The sequence below is a fragment of the Dendrobates tinctorius genome, unplaced genomic scaffold (genome assembly GCF_039654945.1).
Source record: "Dendrobates tinctorius isolate UK_male_01 unplaced genomic scaffold, ASM3965494v1 ptg000173l, whole genome shotgun sequence".
Lineage (NCBI taxonomy): Eukaryota > Metazoa > Chordata > Amphibia > Anura > Dendrobatidae > Dendrobates > Dendrobates tinctorius.
Window position 1 is genome coordinate 1,167,936 of NW_027361840.1, and position 22,401 is coordinate 1,190,336.

Consider the following 22,401-nt stretch of genomic DNA (forward strand, 5'->3'; position numbering starts at 1 on the left):
TGGTTGGGGGTCTATGGTGTCTGAGGAGACACCAGAGGTAAAGGATTAGTAGAATCCAGCAGGTGCGGGCATCTCTCCGGACCCCATACACATGGGCACATGTTCTGTATGGGGTGGGATCAAGCGGTGGGAAAGCGTCTCTAGTGCCGATTATCTCCAAGGAGAACAGGAGGTGGAGAGATGTGTTTGGATACATCAGAGGAAAATCACCCCAGAAAATGTCTAACAGACCCCGACAGATGTCTCCTCCCCGGTATATGGGGCCGCCACATAACAAGCTCCTTATAAATAACTGAGTCCATCATTGCCGGAGCCCCCACATACTGTATATATGTATATACACACAGGATTATGCATAGCTCCCGACCATCCCGATTCTCGTGGGACAGTCCCGTTTTTGACCCCCCTCACCCGCGTCCCGCCCGGGACTCTATTTTTCCCGCACTGCACTGAGCCACACCCCCCGTGTGTACAAGGTGTACAGAGCCACGTGTGTACGAGGTGTACGGAGCCACATCTGTATGAGCTGTATGGAGCAGAGCCTTTTTTTCGAGGTGTACAGAGCGGAGCTGCGCTTGTACGAGGTATATGGAGCCACGTGTGTACGAGGTGTACGCAGGGCTGGCGTTAGGGGCAGGAAAACCAGGCAGCTGCCTAGGGCCCCCGCTCCCCCTGGGCTCCCAGCTAGTGTCACATAACACCGCTGCTATGGGGCGCCGCCTGCCCCCAGTGCCGACTCCCCCCACCGCCGCAATAATGGAGGAGAGAGCGTCAGCTGACGCTCCCTCTCCCATCATTCCCCGCTCTGCCTCTGACGCAGTGGGTGTGCGATGACGTCATCGTCACTCTCACGGTGTGCCAGGACAGAGCAGGAGCCTGCAGTGCGGGCACGAGGTGAAGGTGAGGAGTGTGTTTTTCTTTTTTATTTAAATATATCAGTGTGAGTACTGGACTGTGGGGCCATTCTCAGGGGGGTGCTATATACCATGGTGGGCTGTGTTGCTATATACCATGGTGGGCTGTGCTGCTATATACCATGGTGGGCTGTGTTGCTATATACCATGGTGGGCTGTGTTGCTATATACCATGGTGGGCTGTGCTGCTATATACCATGGTGGGCTGTGTTGCTATATACCATGGTGGGCTGTGCTGCTATATACCATGGTGGGCTGTGTTGCTATATACCATGGTGGGCTGTGCTGCTATATACCATGGTGGGCTGTGTTGCTATATACCATGGTGGGCTGTGCTGCTATATACCATGGTGGGCTGTGTTGCTATATACCATGGTGGGCTGTGTTGCTATATACCATGGTGGGCTGTGTTGCTATATACCATGGTGGGGCTGTGCTGCTATATACCATGGTGGGCTGTGTTGCTATATACCATGGTGGGCTGTGTTGCTATATACCATGGTGGGCTGTGCTGCTATATACCATGGTGGGCTGTGCTGCTATATACCATGGTGGGCTGTGTTGCTATATACCATGGTGGGCTGTGCTGCTATATACCATGGTGGGCTGTGTTGCTATATACCATGGTGGGCTGTGCTGCTATATACCATGGTGGGCTGTGTTGCTATATACCATGGTCGTCTGTGCTGCTATATACCATGGTGGTCTGTGCTGCTATATACCATGGTGGGCTGTGTTGCTATATACCTTGGTGGGCTGTGCTGCTATATACCATGGTGGGCTGTGTTGCTATATACCATGGTGGGCTGTGTTGCTATATACCACGTTGGGCTGTGCTGCTATATACCATGGTGGGCTGTGTTGCTATATACCTTGGTGGGCTGTGCTGCTATATACCATGGTGGGCTGTGTTGCTATATACCATGGTGGGCTGTGTTGCTATATACCACGTTGGGCTGTGCTGCTATATACCATGGTGGGCTGTGTTGCTATATACCATGGTGGGCTGTGCTGCTATATACCTTGGTGGGCTGCGCTGCTATATACCATGGTGGGGCTGTGCTGCTATATACCATGGTGGGGCTGTGCTGCTATATACCATGGTGGGGCTGTCCTGCTATATACCATGGTGGGGCTGTCCTGCTATATACCATGGTGGGGCTGTCCAGCTATATTCCATGGTGGGTGGTGCTGCTATATGCTATGGTGGGTGGTTCTGCTATATACCATGGTGGGCTGTGTTGCTATATATCATGGTGGGCTGTGCTGCTATATACCATGGTGGGGCTGTCCTGCTATATACCATGGTGGGGCTGTCCTGCTTTATACCATGGTGGGGCTGTCCAGCTATATTCCATGGTGGGCGGTGCTGCTATATACTATGGTGGGTGGTGCTGCTATATACCATGGTGGGCTGTGCTGCTATATACCATGGTAGGCTGTGCTGCTATATACCATGGTGTGCTGTGTTGCTTTATACCATGGTGGGCTGTGCTGCTATATACCATGGTGGGCTGTGCTGCTATATACCATGGTGGGCTGTGCTGCTATATACCATGGTGGGCTGTGCTGCTATATACCATGGTGGGCTGTGCTGCTATTTACCATGTTGGGCTGTGCTGCTGTAAACCATGGTGGGCTGTGTTGCTATATACCATGGTGGGCTGTGTTGCTATATACCATGGTGGGCTGTGCTGCTATATACCATGGGGGATACATTTTACATTATATTCTATGAGGAAGGCTGTGTTATATAATATGGGGGCTACATTATATTCTATGGGGGGGCTGTATTATATTTATTATATTCTATGGGGGCTGCATTTTACTATATGAGGATGGCTACATTGTATTCTATGGAGGGGCGGCATTATGCTATATGAGGGGGGCTGCATTATATTCTATGGGGGGTTATATTATATTCTGTGGAGTGGCTGCATTATACTCTGTGGGGTAGCTGCTTTATTCTCTAAGGGGTGGCTGTGTTATACTATAAGAGGGGGGCTGCATTATAGTCTATGGGGGGTTACATTATACTCTGTGGGGAGCTGTATTATGCTCTACGGGGTGGCTGCATTATACTATATGTGGGCTGCATTATACTGTATCGAGGACTATGGGGAATACTTTATATGAAGAACTATGCGGTGCATTATACTATGGGAAGTGAATTGTACTACATGGATGACTATGGCGGTACATTACACTATATGGAGCACTATGTGTGCTGTTCCATGCATGTTTCTAGTTAAAGAAATGTATTTATGTTTTTTCGCTTGTCTCTGCTGCCATCTACTGGCCAGACCATTTAGTTCCTCGGTCTTTCCTTGTTCGGCCTATGGGGAGGGGCTTCTCTTCAGCCTCTTCTCTTCCTGTTTGCTCAGTCATCGGCAGATATCTTACCTGAGAGAACTGTTCTCCCTCATGAGCTGAGGAAGCAAAGTCTTTTGACCCGCAAGTAGCGACTCCAGAGACAAGCTCCATGCAAGAGACTCAATGTAATGTTTGGATCGTTATCTACGGAATAAACCAACATTGTTCTTCATCACAACGAGTGTATGCTTATCTGAGAAGCTGCTAAGGGTCATGTCTGCCTCGCTTATTGGATACACAAAGGTAGGAACTTCTCTCACTTACATGTCTGCATACCTTTAATCGCCATTAAGTGGGGACAGAACAGTCAAAAGACTAGCTTGCCGGCAGACCCCACATCTCAAGCAGACCAAGTCACTCGACCAAAACGTTCTGCCAAACCAACTATAAAGGTGCTTGAAAACTATCACAATATGAAAGATGAGCTATGTGATCACCTGGAAGAACAGTGGGAATGCGTCACCTCCTATATGTCAAGACTCGAATCCTCATCAGGCAACGCCGCAAGCTTGCAATCCGTCATGGAGCGGCTGAACACCGCCCGTGAAAGGTACAAGAGACTATCAGCAAAGTACATCGCTCTTCTAAAAGATTTTAATTCTGATGAAGCTCTTCCAGACCTCAGTGAGGCGCTAGAGACGGACAAGGAGAGAGACGCCAAGGTCCAACATGCCATAAACAAGGCTGAACACCGTATCTCTCACCTGCAAGAAACCAGGTCACACCGAACGACCTCATCTAAACGTTCCTCTCGGTCATCCAGGGCATCGTCCTCAAGAAGTTCAACCATGAGCGACAGGATACTAGAGGCCCGCATAAAGGCAGAGGAATCCAGAGTGAGACGTTCTTTCACTGAGAGAGAAGCTAAGGCAGAGGCAAAAAGGGCAGAAGCAGACATGGAAGCAAAAAGGGCAGAAGTGGAAGCAAAAAGGGCAGAAGTGGAAGCCAAGAGAGCAGAAGCAGAAGCGGAGGCTCAGCTGAAGATTCTTCGGTCACAGATGGAAGAGGAGGTCGCATTAGCTAAAGTGAGACTACTTGAGCAGGCGTTGATCCAAGGTCCTGATGCAGCTAACTCGCCACCACTGGAATCAGACGATCCAGTCAATCGCACGAAAGACTATGTACTAAACCAGCTACCTGTAGCAACCCCGGTCTACAGTACCGTCCAAGTCGACGACACCAAAACCTCCAACGTACTTCCAGAGGCGCCAGTACCCTCGAAGGCACCCGAGCTAATTAATGACAGTCACCCAGAGATACCTTCTCAAACACAGTCACCACCACAAGATGGCAACCAAGTGTTTCCTGACCCACCTTCACAGCTCAAGCGGTATTCGTCAGATTCTTCAAGGGCTAAACCACAGCTCAACCCTGCAGCAACATCATTCTATCCGGGAACAGCTCATCCATTCACACCAGGCGGCCCATACGCCCCAGGGGCATCACGAGTCATCGTGGCAACGAGTGGTGAGAAGTTGGATATGTCCGAGTTCGCCAGGTTCATGGTGAGCAGAGAGCTAATCAACACCAGTCTTACGAAGTTTGATGATCGTGCAGAGAGCTACAGGGCCTGGAAAGCAACCTTTAAGGCAGCCATCGCCAATCTCAACCTAACTGAAGAACAGGAACTTGACCTCCTGATAAAGTGGTTAGGTCCAAGCTCTTCAACCCGCGTCAGGAGCCTCAGAGCGGTCCACGTGGGACAAGCAGAAGCAGGTCTCGCTGCCGCATGGCAAAGGCTGGAACGCACCTTTGGCAGCGCAGAGGCAATAGAGAAAGCCTTATTCAAGAGACTGCAGGATTTCCAAAAGATCAACCTTAAAGACGTCCACAAGCTGCAAGACCTAAGTGACCTGCTAATGGAGCTGGAGCTCGCCAAAAGAGACCCTCGTCTGTCTGGGCTGTGCTATCTGGATTCAGCCCATGGAGTAAACCCGATCGTGGTGAAGCTGCCATACAGCCTGCAGGAAAAGTGGGCAATGTCAGTATCAAGATACAAAAGAGTGAACGACATTACCTTCCCTCCATTCATCCACTTCTGCAGGTTCATCGATGGACAGGCCCAGATGAGGAATGACCCCAGCCTCGACTTCCTAGAGTCCAACGCTTCGACAGCCGCACCAACTCCTGCGCCAAGGTATGAAAACACCACAAACAAACGCAGAGACACTAAGAGAGCTGTGAGCATTAGGAAGACCGAGCTACCGTCACCTGCAACGCCCACAGACGAACAGAACATCGTCTCATCACGAGATAAATCCTTTAATCGTGAATGTCCCATCCACAAGAAGCCACACTCGTTGACCAAGTGCAAAGGGTTTAGATCCAAAACCCTACAGGAGCGCAAGAAGATCCTCACAGAGCTCGGGGTTTGCTTCAAATGCTGCGCATCACTTGAGCACATGGCCGAGGACTGCAAATCCACAGTCAAGTGTGGGGAGTGCCACAGCGAAAAGCATGTTTCAGCCATGCATTCAACCCGAATAGCTAGAGACACACCGGCTGCAGTCACCACCGCTCCCGCTCCAAGTCATGGCGGGGAGCCACAGAATCAGACCGACACCGCCACAACTGTCTCCTGCTCATGCTCAGAAGTATGTGGAGAGGGCCGCATGGAGAAATGTTGCGCCCGAATATGCCTCATCAAGGTTTACCCCGAAGGACATCCAGAAAAGGCAATGAAGGTGTATGCCATCATAGACGACCAAAGCAACCGGTCCCTGGCAGGAGCCAAATTCTTTGAAGCCTTCGGAATTAGTGGACCATCAGAGCCCTACACCTTGAACACCTGCTCAGGCCGCATAGAGACTAGCGGCAGAAGAGCCCAGGGATTCATCGCTTCTCCTATCAACGGGAAGACTGAAATACCTCTGCCAACGCTAGTTGAATGTGACCAAATACCCAGCCATAGGAGTGAAATTCCTACCCCAGAAGCTGTACTTCATCAGCCGCACCTGAAGCACCTCGCAAGCGTCATCCCACCTATGGACAACAACGCGGAGATTCTACTCCTGCTCAGCAGAGACAACCTGAGGGTACACAAGGTGCGACAACAGTGCAACGGACCTGACTACGCACCATACGCCCAGAGACTGGACCTCGGATGGGTAGTCATAGGAAACGTGTGCGTTGATCGATCAGAAATCGACTCCTTCAGGACCTACGTCCATGGAGATGGACGCACAACCTGCCTAAGGCCATGTCCTCATCACTATGAAGTGAAAGAGAAGCCCCCAGACTCAATACAGCTGCCTGACATCACTTCTTCTCTGCGTACCGACAACTTGGGAAGATCAGTCTTTCACATCACCAAGGACGACGATAAAGTAGCCTTGTCAGTGGAGGACAGAGAATTCATCGACATAATGGACCGTGAGTTCTCTAAGGACAAAACCGACCACTGGGTCTCTCCATTACCCTTCCGATCCACCAGGGTAAGACTGCCAAACAACCGAGACCAAGCTCAGAACAGATTCAACTCTCTTCAACGTTCAACGAACCACAAACCTGAAATGAGGGAGCATATTGTCGCCTTTATGGACAGAATATTTCGCAACAACCACACGGAACCCGCTCCTCCCGTGAAGAAGAACGAAGAGTGCTGGTATCTGCCTTCATTTGGTGTCTACCACCCACGGAAACCGAACCAAATCAGGGTTGTCTTTGACTCCAGCGCCAAACATGGAGGCGTATCACTCAACGATGTCCTCCTCACAGGTCCCAACCTGACGAACAACTTAGTAGGAGTGTTGCTGAGGTTCCGGAAAGAACTCGTCGCCATCACTGCCGATATCGAACAGATGTTCCACTGTTTCCTAGTCAGGGAGGACCACCGGAACTTCCTCAGATTCCTGTGGTTCAAGGACAACGACACCAACAAAGAGATGGTGGAATACCGAATGAGAGTCCATGTCTTCGGGAACAGCCCTTCACCCGCAGTAGCAACCTACGGTCTCCGAAGGACCGCATCAGAGGGAGAGTCTGAGTATGGCACAGACGCAAGAGACTTCGTTGAAAGAGACTTCTATGTAGACGACGGGCTCAAATCACTGCCCACTGAAGAAGCAGCCATTGATTTGCTCAAGAGGACCCAAGGTATGCTGGCCCAGGCAAGGCTCAGGCTTCATAAAATCGCTTCAAACAGCCCGACCGTAATGAGAGCCTTTGATTCGGGTGATCACGCCCCTGGATTCAAGGACATTGACTTGGGGCTAGACAGCCCACCCGTGCAGAGGAGCCTAGGCATCAGATGGGATCTCGCAGCCGACTCCTTCGGGTTTCAAGTGAATTGCTCGGACAAACCGTTCACAAAACGTGGTGTCCTCTCCATAGTGAACAGCTTAATTGACCCGCTGGGGTTCGTGGCGCCCATCACCATACAAGGCAAATCCTTGTTGAGACAACTATCTGAAACTGTCAAGGATTGGGATACCCCGCTCCCCTCCGACAAAGAGAAAAAATGGGAAACTTGGAAACAGTCATTGTGCGGATTGAACAATATTCACATCCCGAGATGCTACACCAAAATCTCCCTTGCCTCTAGCGGAAGGAAAGAACTCCACGTCTTTTCAGACGCCTCCACAGAAGCCATAGCGGCGGTTGCATACCTGAAGGTGATAGACGCCAGCGGGCAAAGCTACGTCGAATTGGTGTTCGGCAAGGCGAAGCTAGCCCCGAAGCCCGACCACACCATCCCCAGACTCGAACTCTGTGGAGCCGTCTTGGCAGTGGAAATTGCTGACTTCATACTACAAGAACTGTGTATCGAAATAGATGAGGTCCAATTCTACACCGACAGCAAGGTCGTTTTGGGTTACATCTACAATACATCGAGACGATTCTACGTGTATGTCAGTAACCGCATCGAAAGGATCAGGAGATCCTCCAAACCGGAACAATGGCGTTACGTACCATCGGAGCTGAATCCAGCAGATCTTGCAACCAGACCCATGTCTATATCTTCTTTCGTTAACTCTTCTTGGCTTACAGGTCCAGAGTTCCTGCTGAGACAGTCAGAAGAAGGTGTCCAGGAAGACTTCAGCATCCTAGATCCAGACAACGATCCAGATGTCCGAACTGAGGTCCATACCCTGACCACCAGTGCTGAGAAAACATCCAACCTCAGCTGCCAACGTTTTGAACGTTTCTCCAGCTGGTTAAGACTCGTCAGGACTGTTGCCAGGTTAGTGCACATCGCCAGATGTTATCGTGCAGACTTTAAAGACAAGGACTGTCATCGCTGGCATGTATGCCACAGACCTCTTTCTGCTGAGGACATCTCCCGTAGTGAGTCCCTCATTATACGCCACCTCCAACAGAGCGAATTCGCCACCGAATGGAAGTGCTTAAACAACAAACAGCAGATTCCATTAAGAAGCCCCCTCGCCAATTTAAACCCAGTAATGGACAGCTTCGGCTTACTGAGGGTTGGCGGTCGTTTAAGCCAGGCTCGTTTCGGTGTCGCAGAGCAAAATCCTCTCATCATTCCCAACAAACACCACGTTACAGTCTTACTGATCCGTCATCATCATGAAAGGACTGACTGGCCTCTGGGACTTGTTACCAGGACACTGCCTAGCCAGGACGGCAACGTGCGGAAGGTCGAGCTGAGGGTCTTTAGGAAGGGTGAGACGAAGATCTTTGCGAGGCCAATCCATGAACTCGTCCTCTTACTGCCTATCGAGAGCGCCACTACGGGATGAGCGTTATGCACCCGAAGTTTGGCCGTTTTTCTGATTTTTTGAACTTTAATTGTTGCATTTAACATGCCCTCTCTTTTAGGTTTATTATTATTATGGACAATAGTGGAATCCCCATAGTGAATTCCAGACGGGGAGTGTGCTGTTCCATGCATGTTTCTAGTTAAAGAAATGTATTTATGTTTTTTCGCTTGTCTCTGCTGCCATCTACTGGCCAGACCATTTAGTTCCTCAGTCTTTCCTTGTTCGGCCTATGGGGAGGGGCTTCTCTTCAGCCTCTTCTCTTCCTGTTTGCTCAGTCATCGGCAGACATCTTACCTGAGAGAACTGTTCTCCCTCATGAGCTGAGGAAGCAAAGTCTTTTGACCCGCAAGTAGCGACTCCAGAGACAAGCTCCATGCAAGAGACTCAATGTAATGTTTGGATCGTTATCTACGGAATAAACCAACATTGTTCTTCATCACAACGCGTGTATGCTTATCTGAGAAGCTGCTAAGGGTCATGTCTGCCTCGCTTATTGGATACACAAAGGTAGGAACTTCTCTCACTTACATGTCTGCATACCTTTAATCGCCATTAAGTGGGGACAGAACACTATGAGGAGAGTATTATACTTTATGGAGGACTGAGCAGTGTATTTTAATATATGTAGGACTATGAGGAGTGTATTATACATTATGGAGGACTATGGGGTGTAAACTGTAGATGTGCTGCTGATAACATGATACTGTATGGTGATCTGTTAGTGATCCATTAGTTATTGGTCTGTCTCCATCATTCTTTCTCAGGCAGTGGAAAGAGGCCGGGAAACAAGTGTTGAATGATTTCAATATTGTCGATCACACTCATTTAGCAGCCTGAACTCAGCGCATATAACTACTGTACAGCCGAAATGCTTCTGTGTGAGGTGCAATATGTTAGCATTTGGGGCCCCATTTTAAACTTTGCCTAGGACCCCACTTTGCCTAAAACCGGCCCTGCGTGTACGGAGCGGAGCCGTGTGTGTACGAGGTGTACAGAGCAGAGCCGCATATGTACTTGGTGTGCAGAGCGTAGCCGTGTGTCTACGAGGTGTACGGAGCGAAGCCGCGTGTGTACGAGTTGTACGGAGTGGAGCCGCGTGTGTACGAGGTGTACAGAGCAGAGCCGCGTGTGCACTTGGTGTACAGAGCGGAGCCATGTGTACGAGGTGTACGGAGTGGAGCCATGTGTGTACGAGGTGTACAGAGCAGAGCCGCGTGTGTACGAGGTGTACGGAGCAGAGCCGTGTGTACGAGGTGTACGGAGCCCTGCGTGTATGAGGTGTACGAAGCGGAGCCCTGTGTGTACAAGTTGTACGGAGCAGAGCCGCGTGGGTGCGAGGTGTACAGAGCAGACCCCCATGTGTACTTGGTGTACAGAGCAGAACCGTGTGTGTACGAGGTGTACGGCGCAGAGCCGCATGTGTACGAGGTGTACAGAGCAGAGCCACATGTGTACGAGGTGTACAGAGTAGAGCCGTGTGTGTGCTTGGTGTACAGAGCGGAGCCGTGTGTGTATGAGGTGTACGAAGTGGAGCCCTGTGTGTACAAGGTGTACGGAGTAGAGCCGCGCATGTTCGAGGTGTACAAAGCAGAGCCCCGTGTGTACTTGGTGTACAGAGCGGAGCCGTGTATACGAGGTGTACGGAGCGGAGCCGCATGGGTGCGAGGTGTACAAAGCAGAGCCACGTGTGTACTTTGTGTACAGAGCCGAGCCGTGTGTGTACGAGGTGTACAAAGCAGAGCCACGTGTGTACGAGGTGTACGGAGCAAAGCTGCGTGTGTAGGAGGTGTACAGAGCGGAGCCGCGTGTGTACTAGGTGTGCGGAGCTGTGTGTGTATGAGGTGTACAGAGCAGAGCTGCGTGTGCGGAGCGAATCCACATCTGTTCGAGGTGTACAGAGCCACGTGTGTATGAGGTGTGCGGAGTGGAGCCGTGTGTGTACAAGGTGTGCGGAGCGGAGTGTGTGTATTTGGTGTACGTAGCGGAGCCGTGTGTGTACGAGGTGTGCGGAGAGGAGTGTGTGTATTTGGTGTACAGAGCGGAGCCGCGTGTGTATGGGGTATGCCAATCGGAGCCATGTGTTTATGGGGTGTACGGAGTGTAGTCATGTGTGTACGGGATGTACGGAGCAGAGCCAAGTGTGTATGAGGCATACAAAGCGGGCTTTTCCCGCGGACACAGGAGTACACGGCGGAGCCCTGAGGAGCACTTTAAAACTCGCACATGACGTTCCACCGGAAGTGATGTGCTGGAAGATGACCGGAAATTAGGTAATTTCATGAGGAGATTGTGACGGAACCATGGAGGCACTCCAAGGAATGCTTCAGATCCATCACTGTGTCCTCCTCCGACAGCGTGGACAGCGGGATCACCTTGGAATTCTGGGATGCCGGCCATGTGAGCGGATCTTGATATGTCCTGCACTGGGAGGCTCAGGTGGGCATTACAAAGGGAACCGGGTTGCTATAGTATCTTTATAGAATCTTTCTTTATTTCTTTCTTTCTCTCTCTGTTTCTTTCTCTGTTCTTTCCTTTTCTCTCTCTGTTCTTTCTTTCTCCTCTTTCTTTATCTCTGTTCTTTCTTTCTTTCCCTCTCTCTGTTCTTTCTTTCACTCTCTGTTCTTTCTTTCTTTTTTTCCTCTTTCTTTCTCTCTCTGTTCTTTCTTTTCCCTCTCTTTCTCTCTCTGTTCTTTCTTTTCCCTTTCTTTCTCTCTATCGCTCTGTTCTTTCTTTCTCTCTCTATTCTTTCTTTCTTTCCCCTTTCTTTCTCTCTGTTCTTTCTTTCTTTCGCTCTCCCTCTGTTCTTTTTTCTGTCCCCTCTTTCTTTCTCTCTCTCTGTTCTTTCTTTCTTTCTCTCTCTATTCTTTCTTTCCCCTTTCTTTCTTTCTTTGTTCTTTCTTTCTTTCCCCTCTTTATTTCACTCTCCCTCTGTTCTTTTTTCTGTCCCCTCTTTCTCTCTCTCTCTGTTCTTTCTATCTGTTCTCTCTCTGTGTTCTTTCTTTCCCCTCTTTCTTACTTTCTTTCCTCTTTCTTTCCCCTCTTTCTTTCTGTCTCTCTGTTCTTTTTTCTGTCCCCTCTTTCTTTCTCTCTCTGTTCTTTCTTTCTTTCCCTCTCTAATCTTTCTTTTTTCATTCTCTCTCTGTTCTTTCTTTCCCTCTCTGTTCTTTCTTTCTTTTTTTCTCTTTTTTTCTCTCTCTGTTCTTTCTTTTCCTTTTCTTTCTCTCTATTGCTCTGTTCTTTCTTTCTTTCTTTTTCTCTCTCTCTCTCTCTATTCTTTCCCCTTTCTTTCTCTCTTTGTTCTTTCTTTCTTTCTCCTCTTTCTTTCGCTCTCCCTCTGTTCTTTTTTCTGTTCCCTCTTTCTTTCTCTCTCTCTGTTCTTTCTATCTGTTCTCTCTCTGTGTTCCTTCTTTCCCCTCTTTCTTACTTTCTTTCCCCTCTTTCTTTCTCTCTCTGTTCTTTTTTCTGTCCCCTCGTTCTTTCTCTCTCTGTTCTTTCTTTCCCTCTCTAATCTTTCTTTTTTCATTCTCTCTCTGTTCTTTCTTTCTTTTTTTCTCTTTCTTTCTCTCTCTGTTCTTTCTTTTCCCTTTTTATCTCTATCGCTCTGTTCTTTCTTTCTCTCTCTCTATTCTTTCTTTCTTTCTTTCATTCTCCTTTCTTTCTCTCTCTGTTCTTTCTTTCCCCTCTTTCGCTCTCCCTCTGTTCTTTTTTCTGTCCCCTCTTTCTTTCTCTCTCTGTTCTTTCTCTCTCTCTGTTTTTTCTATCTGTTCTCTCTCTGTGTACTTTCATTCCCCTCTTTCTTACTTTCTTTCCTCTCTTTCTTTCTTTCCGCTCTTTCTTTCTCTCTCTATTCTTTTTTTCTGTCCCCTTTCTCTGTTCTTTCATTCTTTCTTTTTATTTCTTTTTCTCTGTTTTTTCATTCTCTCTCTGTTCTTTCTTTCCCTTCTTTCTTTCTTTCTTTCGCTCTCCCTCTGTTCTTTTTTCTGCCACCTCTTTCTTTCTCTATCTGTTCTTTATTTTCTTTCCCCTCTTTCTTTCTGTTCTTTCTTTCCCCTTTCTTTTTCTCTCTCTCTCTGTTCTTTCTTTCTTTCCCCTCTTTCTTTCTCTCTTTCTGTTCTTCCTTTCTCTTTCTGTCACTGTTCTTTCTTTCTCTCTGTTCTTTCTTTTTATCTGTTCTTTCTTTGTTCTTTCTTTCCCCATTCTTTCTCTCTCTCTGTTTTTTTTCTGTCCCCTCTTTCTTTCTCTGTGTTTTTTCTTTCTTTTTCTCTCTCTGTTCTTTCTTTCTCCTCTTTCTTTATCTTCATTCTTTCTTTCTTTCCCTCTCTTTGTTCTTTCTTTCACTCTCTGTTCTTTCTTTTTTTCTCTTTCTTTCTCTCTCTCTGTTCTTTCTTTTCCCTTTCTTTCTTTCTATCGCTCTGTTCTTTCTTTCTTTTTCTTTCTCTCTCTATTCTTTCTTTCCCCTTTCTTACTCTCTGTTCTTTCTTTCTTTCCCCTCTTTCTTTCGCTCTCCCTCTGTTCTTTTTTTCTGTCCCCTCTTTTTCTCTCTCTCTCTGTTCTTTCTTTGACTCTCTCTCTGTTCTTTCTATCTGTTCTCTCTCTGTGTTTTTTCTTTCCCCTCTTTCTTACTTTCTTTCTTTCCCCTCTTTCTTTCTCTCTCTCTGTTCTTTTTTTCTGTCCCCTCTTTCTTTCTCTCTGTTCTTTCTTTCTTTTTCTTTATTTCTTTTTCTCTGTTCTTTCTTTCTTTCCCTCTCTAATCTTTCTTTTTTCATTCTCTCTCTGTTCTTTCTTTCTCTTCTTTCTTTCGCTCTCCCTCTGTTCTTCTTTCTGCCACTTCTTTCTTTCTCTCTCTGTTCTTTTTTTCTTTCTCCTCTTTCTCTCTCTCTCTCTGTTCTTCCTTTCTCTTTCTGGCTCTGTTCTTTCTTCCTGTCTCTGTTCTTTCTTTTTATCTGTTCTTTCTTTGTTCTTTCTTTCCCCTTTCTTTCTCTCTCTCTGTTCTTTTTTTCTGTCGCCTCTTTCTTTCTGTCTGTGTTTTTTCTTTCTTTTTCTCTCTCTGTTCTTTCTTTCTCCTCTTTCTTTATCTCTGTTCTTTCTTTCCCTCTCTGTTCTTTCTTTCACTCTCTGTTCTAGCTTTCTTTTCCCTCTTTCTTTCTCTCTCTCTGTTCTTCTTTCTCTCTGTCCATTCTCCTCTCTGTGTTCTTTCTTTCTCTCTTGCTCTCCTTTCTTTTTCTCTCTTTGTTTTCATTTTTCTCTCTCTCTGTTTTCTTTTTCTTTTTTTCCTCAGCACCTGTCAGTGTGCCCACAGTACCAGCCACTGTGCCCATAATTCCCACCACTGTGCCCTCAGTACCAGTCAGTGTGATCAGCAGTGCTAAATTGGTGCGGCTGGGCGTGGACATGAGTGTGACTAATTGTGAAATGGGTGTGGTCAGGGGTGTGGCCATCCTTTGTCTCTCTTTCCCTTCTTCAAAAGTTGGGAAGTATTGATTATGACACGTTAGTACAGTATATATATATATACACCTATAACCAGTGGAATGTAAAAGTTTGGCCACCCCTGCTCCAATTATTGTTATTGTAAACAGTTAAGCAAGTTGATGATGAGATGATGTGTAATAGGCCTGAAGATACAGGTCACACGTCTCCTTTGTATTTTAGACAAAACATATATAAACTGTCAATTTTACATTTTAAAAAATTACTAAAAGGAAAATGGGCCGATGTAAAAGTTTGAACATAAGGTTCTAAAAAGTCAACGAAGGATAAGTGCAATCATTGTCAAATTGCCAGAGGCCAAAAATCCCAAACTAAAGACGAAAATGTAACTTACACAATTAGGAGGAATCCACGATTTCAGTGTGCAGCGGTCGATGTGTGGTGTCCACCAAGAGGAGGATAATAATCTATTCCATCGTCTGCAGTCTGTATCATATACCCGTCATACACACTTGGGTTTAGATGGAGATCCGTGTCGCCGCGGACCTACACTATCCTATACTGCTATATTCATTATCCGTGTTGCCGCGGACCTACACTATCCTATACTACTATACTCATTATCCGTGTCACCGCGGACCTACACTATCCTATACTACTATACTCATTATCCGTGTCACCGCGGAGCTACACTATCCTATACTACTATACTCATTATCCGTGTCACCGCGGAGCTACACTATCCTATACTGCTATATTCATTATCCGTGTCACCACGGACCTACACTATCCTATACTACTATACTCATTATCCGTGTCACCGCGGACCTACACTATCCTATACTACTATACTCATTATCCATGTCACCGCGGACCTACACTATCCTATACTACTATACTCATTATCCATGTCACCACGGACCTACACTATTCTATACTACTATACTCATTATCCATGTCACCGCGGACCTACACTATCCTATACTACTATACTCATTATCCGTGTCACCACGGACCTACACTATCCTATACTACTATACTCATTATCCATGTCACCACGGACCTACACTATCCTATACTACTATACTCATTATCCGTGTCACCGCGGACCTACACTACTATACTCATTATCCGTGTTGCCGCGGACCTACACTATCCTATACTACTATACTCATTATCCATGTCACCGCGGACCTACACTATCCTATACTACTATACTCATTATCCGTGTCACCGCGGAGCTACACTATCCTATACTACTATACTCATTATCCGTGTCACCGCGGACCTACACTATCCTATACTACTATACTCATTATCCGTGTCACCGCGGACCTACACTATCCTATACTACTATACTCATTATCCGTGTCACCGCGGACCTACACTATCCTATACTACTATACTCATTATCCGTGTTGCCGCGGACCTACACTATCCTATACTACTATACTCATTATCCATGTCACCACGGACCTACACTATCCTATACTACTATACTCATTATCCGTGTCACCGCGGACCTACACTATCCTATACTACTATATTCATTATCCGTGTCACCGCGGACCTACACTATCCTATACTACTATACTCATTATCCGTGTCACCACGGACCTACACTATCCTATACTACTATACTCATTATCCATGTCACCGCGGACCTACACTATCCTATACTACTATACTCATTATCCATGTCACCACGGACCTACACTATTCTATACTACTATACTCATTATCCATGTCACCGCGGACCTACACTATCCTATACTACTATACTCATTATCCGTGTCACCACGGACCTACACTATCCTATACTACTATACTCATTATCCATGTCACCACGGACCTACACTATCCTATACTACTATACTCATTATCCGTGTCACCGCGGACCTACACTACTATACTCATTATCCGTGTTGCCGCGGACCTACACTATCCTATACTACTATACTCATTATCCATGTCACCGCGGACCTACACTATCCTATACTACTATACTCATTATCCGTGTCACCGCGGAGCTACACTATCCTATACTACTATACTCATTATCCGTGTCACCGCGGACCTACACTATCCTATACTACTATACTCATTATCCGTGTCACCGCGGACCTACACTATCCTATACTACTATACTCATTATCCGTGTTGCCGCGGACCTACACTATCCTATACTACTATACTCATTATCCATGTCACCACGGACCTACACTATCCTATACTACTGTACTCATTATCCGTGTCACCGCGGACCTACACTATCCTATACTACTATATTCATTATCCGTGTCACCGCGGACCTACACTATCCTATACTACTATACTCATTATCCGTGTCACCGCGGACCTACACTATCCTATACTATTATACTCATTATCCGTGTCACCGCGGAGCTACACTATCCTATACTACTATACTCATTATCCGTGTCACCACGGACCTACACTATCCTATACTACTATACTCATTATCCATGTCACCGCGGACCTACACTATCCTATACTACTATACTCATTATCCGTGTCACCGCGGACCTACACTATCCTATACTACTATACTCATTATCCGTGTCACCACGGACCTACACTATCCTATACTACTATACTCATTATCCATGTCACCGCGGACCTACACTATCCTATACTACTATACTCATTATCCGTGTCACCGCGGACCTACACTATCCTATACTACTATACTCATTATCCATATCACCGCGGACCTACACTATCCTATACTACTATACTCATTATCCGTGTCACCGCGGACCTACACTATCCTATACTACTATACTCATTATCCGTGTCACCGCGGACCTACACTATCCTATACTACTATACTCATTATCCGTGTCACCGCGGACCTACACTATCCTATACTACTATACTCATTATCCGTGTCACCGCGGACCTACACTATCCTATACTGCTATACTCATTATCCGTGTCACCGCGGACCTACACTATCCTATACTACTATACTCATTATCCGTGTCACCGCGGACCAACACTATCCTATACTACTATACTCATTATCCGTGTCACCGCGGAGCTACACTATCCTATACTACTATACTCATTATCCGTGTCACCGCGGAGCTACACTATCCTATACTACTATACTCATTATCCGTGTCACCGCGGACCAACACTATCCTATACTACTATACTCATTATCCGTGTCACCGCGGAGCTACACTATCCTATACTACTATACTCATTATCCGTGTCACCGCGGAGCTACACTATCCTATACTACTATACTCATTATCCGTGTCACCGCGGACCAACACTATCCTATACTACTATACTCATTATCCGTGTCACCGCGGACCTACACTATCCTATACTACTATACTCATTATCCGTGTCACCGCGGACCTACACTATCCTATACTACTATACTCATTATCTGTGTCACCACGGACCTACACTATCCTATACTACTATACTCATTATCCGTGTCACCGCGGACCTACACTATCCTATACTGCTATACTCATTATCCGTGTCACCGCGGACCTACACTATCCTATACTACTATACTCATTATCCGTGTCACCGCGGACCTACACTATCCTATACTGCTATACTCATTATCTGTGTCACCGCGGACCTACACTATCCTATACTACTATACTCATTATCCGTGTCACCGCGGAGCTACACTATCCTATACTACTATACTCATTATCCGTGTCACCGCGGACCTACACTATTCTATACTACTATACTCATTATCCGAGTCACCACGGACCTACACTATCCTATACTGCTATACTCATTATCCGTATCACCACTGACCTACACTATCCTATACTGCTATACTCATTATCCGTGTCACCGCGGACCTACACTATCCTATACTACTATACTCATTATCCGTGTCACCGCGGAGCTACACTATCCTATACTACTATACTCATTATCCGTGTCACCGCGGACCTACACTATCCTATACTACTATACTCATTATCCGTGTCACCACGGACCTACACTATCCTATACTACTATACTCATTATCCGTGTCACCGCGGAGCTACACTATCCTATACTACTATACTCATTATCCGTGTCACCACGGACCTACACTATCTTATACTACTATACTCATTATCCGTGTCACCGCGGACCTACACTATCCTATACTACTATACTCATTATCCGTGTCACCACGGACCTACACTATCCTATACTACTATACTCATTATCCGTGTCACCGCGGAGCTACACTATCCTATACTACTATACTCATTATCCGTGTCACCGCGGAGCTACACTATCCTATACTACTATACTCATTATCCGTGTCACCACGGACCTACTCTATCCTATACTACTATACTCATTATCCGTGTCACCGCGGACCTACACTATCCTATACTACTATACTCATTATCCGTGTCACCACGGACCTACACTATCCTATACTACTATACTCATTATCCGTGTCACCGCGGACCTACACTATCCTATACTACTATACTCATTATCTGTGTCACCGCGGACCTACACTATCCTATACTACTATACTCATTATCCGTGTCACCGTGGAGCTACACTATCCTATACTACTATACTCATTATCCGTGTCACCGCGGACCTACACTATTCTATACTACTATACTCATTATCCGAGTCACCACGGACCTACACTATCCTATACTACTATACTCATTATCCGAGTCACCACGGACCTACACTATCCTATACTACTATTCTCATTATCCGTGTCACCGCGGACCTACACTATCCTATACTACTATACTCATTATCCGTGTCACCGCGGACCTACACTATCCTATACTACTATACTCATTATCCGTGTCACCGCGGACCTACACTATCCTATACTACTATACTCATTATCCGTGTCACCGCGGACCTACACTATCCTATACTACTATACTCATTATCTGTGTCACCGCGGACCTACACTATCCTATACTACTATACTCATTATCCGTGTCACCGCGGACCTACACTATCCTATACTACTATACTCATTATCCGTGTCACCGCGGACCTACACTATCCTATACTACTATACTCATTATCCGTGTCACCACGGACCTACACTATCCTATACTACTATACTCATTATCCGTGTCACCGCGGACCTACACTATCCTATACTACTATACTCATTATCCGTGTCACCGCGGACCTACACTATCCTATACTACTATACTCATTATCCGTGTCACCGCGGACCTACACTATCCTATACTACTATACTCATTATCCGTGTCACCGCGGACCTACACTATCCTATACTACTATACTCATTATCCGTGTCACCGCGGAGCTACACTATCCTATACTACTATACTCATTATCCGTGTCACCGCGGACCTACACTATCCTATACTACTATACTCATTATCCGTGTCACCGCGGACCTACACTATCCTATACTACTATACTCATTATCCGTGTCACCGCGGACCTACACTATCCTATACTACTATACTCATTATCCGTGTCACCGCGGACCTACACTATCCTATACTACTATACTCATTATCCGTGTCACCACGGACCTACACTATCCTATACTACTATACTCATTATCCGTGTCACCGCGGACCTACACTATCCTATACTACTATACTCATTATCTGTGTCACCGCGGAGCTACACTATCCTATACTACTATACTCATTATCCGTGTCACCACGGACCTACACTATCCTATACTACTATACTCATTATCCGTGTCACCGCGGACCTACACTATCCTATACTACTATACTCATTATCCGTGTCACCGCGGAGCTACACTATCCTATACTACTATACTCATTATCCGTGTCACCGCGGAGCTACACTATCCTATACTACTATACTCATTATCCGTGTCACCGCGGAGCTACACTATCCTATACTACTATACTCATTATCTGTGTCACCGCGGAGCTACACTATCCTATACTACTATACTCATTATCCGTGTCACCACGGACCTACACTATCCTATACTACTATACTCATTATCCGTGTCACCGCGGACCTACACTATCCTATACTACTATACTCATTATCCGTGTCACCGCGGAGCTACACTATCCTATACTACTATACTCATTATCCGTGTCACCGCGGAGCTACACTATCCTATACTACTATACTCATTATCCGTGTCACCGCGGACCTACACTATCCTATACTACTATACTCATTATCCGTGTCACCGCGGAGCTACACTATCCTATACTACTATACTCATTATCCGTGTCACCGCGGACCTACACTATTCTATACTACTATACTCATTATCCGTGTCACCACGGACCTACACTATCCTATACTACTATACTCATTATCCGTCTCACCACGGACCTACACTATCCTATACTACTATACTCATTATCCGAGTCACCACGGACCTACACTATCCTATACTGCTATACTCATTATCCGTGTCACCACGGACCTACACTATCCTATACTACTATACTCATTATCCGTGTCACCGCGGAGCTACACTATCCTATACTACTATACTCATTATCCGTGTCACCGCGGACCTACACTATCCTATACTACTATACTCATTATCCGTGTCACCGCGGACCTACACTATCCTATACTACTATACTCATTATCCGTGTCACCGCGGACCTACACTATCCTATACTACTATACTCATTATCCGTGTCACCACGGACCTACACTATCCTATACTACTATACTCATTATCCGTGTCACCGCGGACCTACACTATCCTATACTACTATACTCATTATCCGTGTCACCGCGGACCTACACTATCCTATACTACTATACTCATTATCCGTGTCACCACGGACCTACACTATCCTATACTGCTATACTCATTATCCGTGTCACCGCGGACCTACACTATCCTATACTACTATACTCATTATCCGTGTCACCACGGACCTACACTATCCTATACTACTATACTCATTATCCGTGTCACCGCGGACCTACACTATCCTATACTACTATACTCATTATCCGAGTCACCACGGACCTACACTATCCTATACTACTATACTTATTATCCGTGTCACCGCGGACCTACACTATCCTATACTGCTATATTCATTATCCGTGTCACCGCGGACCTACACTATCCTATACTACTATACTCATTATCCGTGTCACCACGGACCTACACTATCCTATACTACTATATTCATTATCCGTGTCGCCACAGACCTACACTATCCTATACTACTATACTCATTATCCGTGTCACCGCGGACCTACACTATCCTATACTACTATACTCATTATCTGTGTCACCACGGACCTACACTATCCTATACTACTATACTCATTATCCGTGTCACCGCGGACCTACACTATCCTATACTACTATACTCATTATCCGTGTCACTGCGCACCTACACTATCCTATACTACTATACTCATTATCCGTGTCACCGCGGAGCTACACTATCCTATACTACTATACTCATTATCCGTGTCACCGCGGACCTACACTATCCTATACTACTATACTCATTATCCGTGTCACCGCGGACCTACTCTATCCTATACTACTATACTCATTATCCGTGTCACCGCGGACCTACACTATCCTATACTACTATACTCATTATCCGTGTCACCGCGGACCTACTCTATCCTATACTGCTATACTCATTATCCGTGTCGCCGCGGACCTACACTATCTTATACTACTATACTCATTATCCGTGTCACCGCGGACCTACACTATCCTATACTACTATACTCATTATCCATGTCACCACGGACCTACACTATCCTATACTACTATACTCATTATCCGTGTCACCGCGGACCTACACTATCCTATACTACTATACTCATTATCCATGTCACCACGGACCTACACTATCCTATACTACTATACTCATTATCCGTGTCACCGCGGACCTACACTATCCTATACTACTATACTCATTATCCGTGTCACCGCGGACCTACACTAT

At 46.3% G+C, this 22,401-nt stretch overlaps 1 protein-coding gene across 1 annotated transcript in view; it reads left to right on the forward strand.

Moving 5' to 3' along the window:
- The first annotated feature begins 732 nt into the window (after positions 1-732).
- The window catches only part of LOC141053932 (uncharacterized), a 131,215-nt gene continuing 109,546 nt past the window's right edge, over positions 733-22,401 (forward strand). Inside the window, exon 1 of the mRNA XM_073551101.1 lies at positions 733-900. The gene's annotated coding sequence lies outside the window, so the exon portion shown is untranslated. The remainder of the gene's footprint in view (positions 901-22,401) is intronic.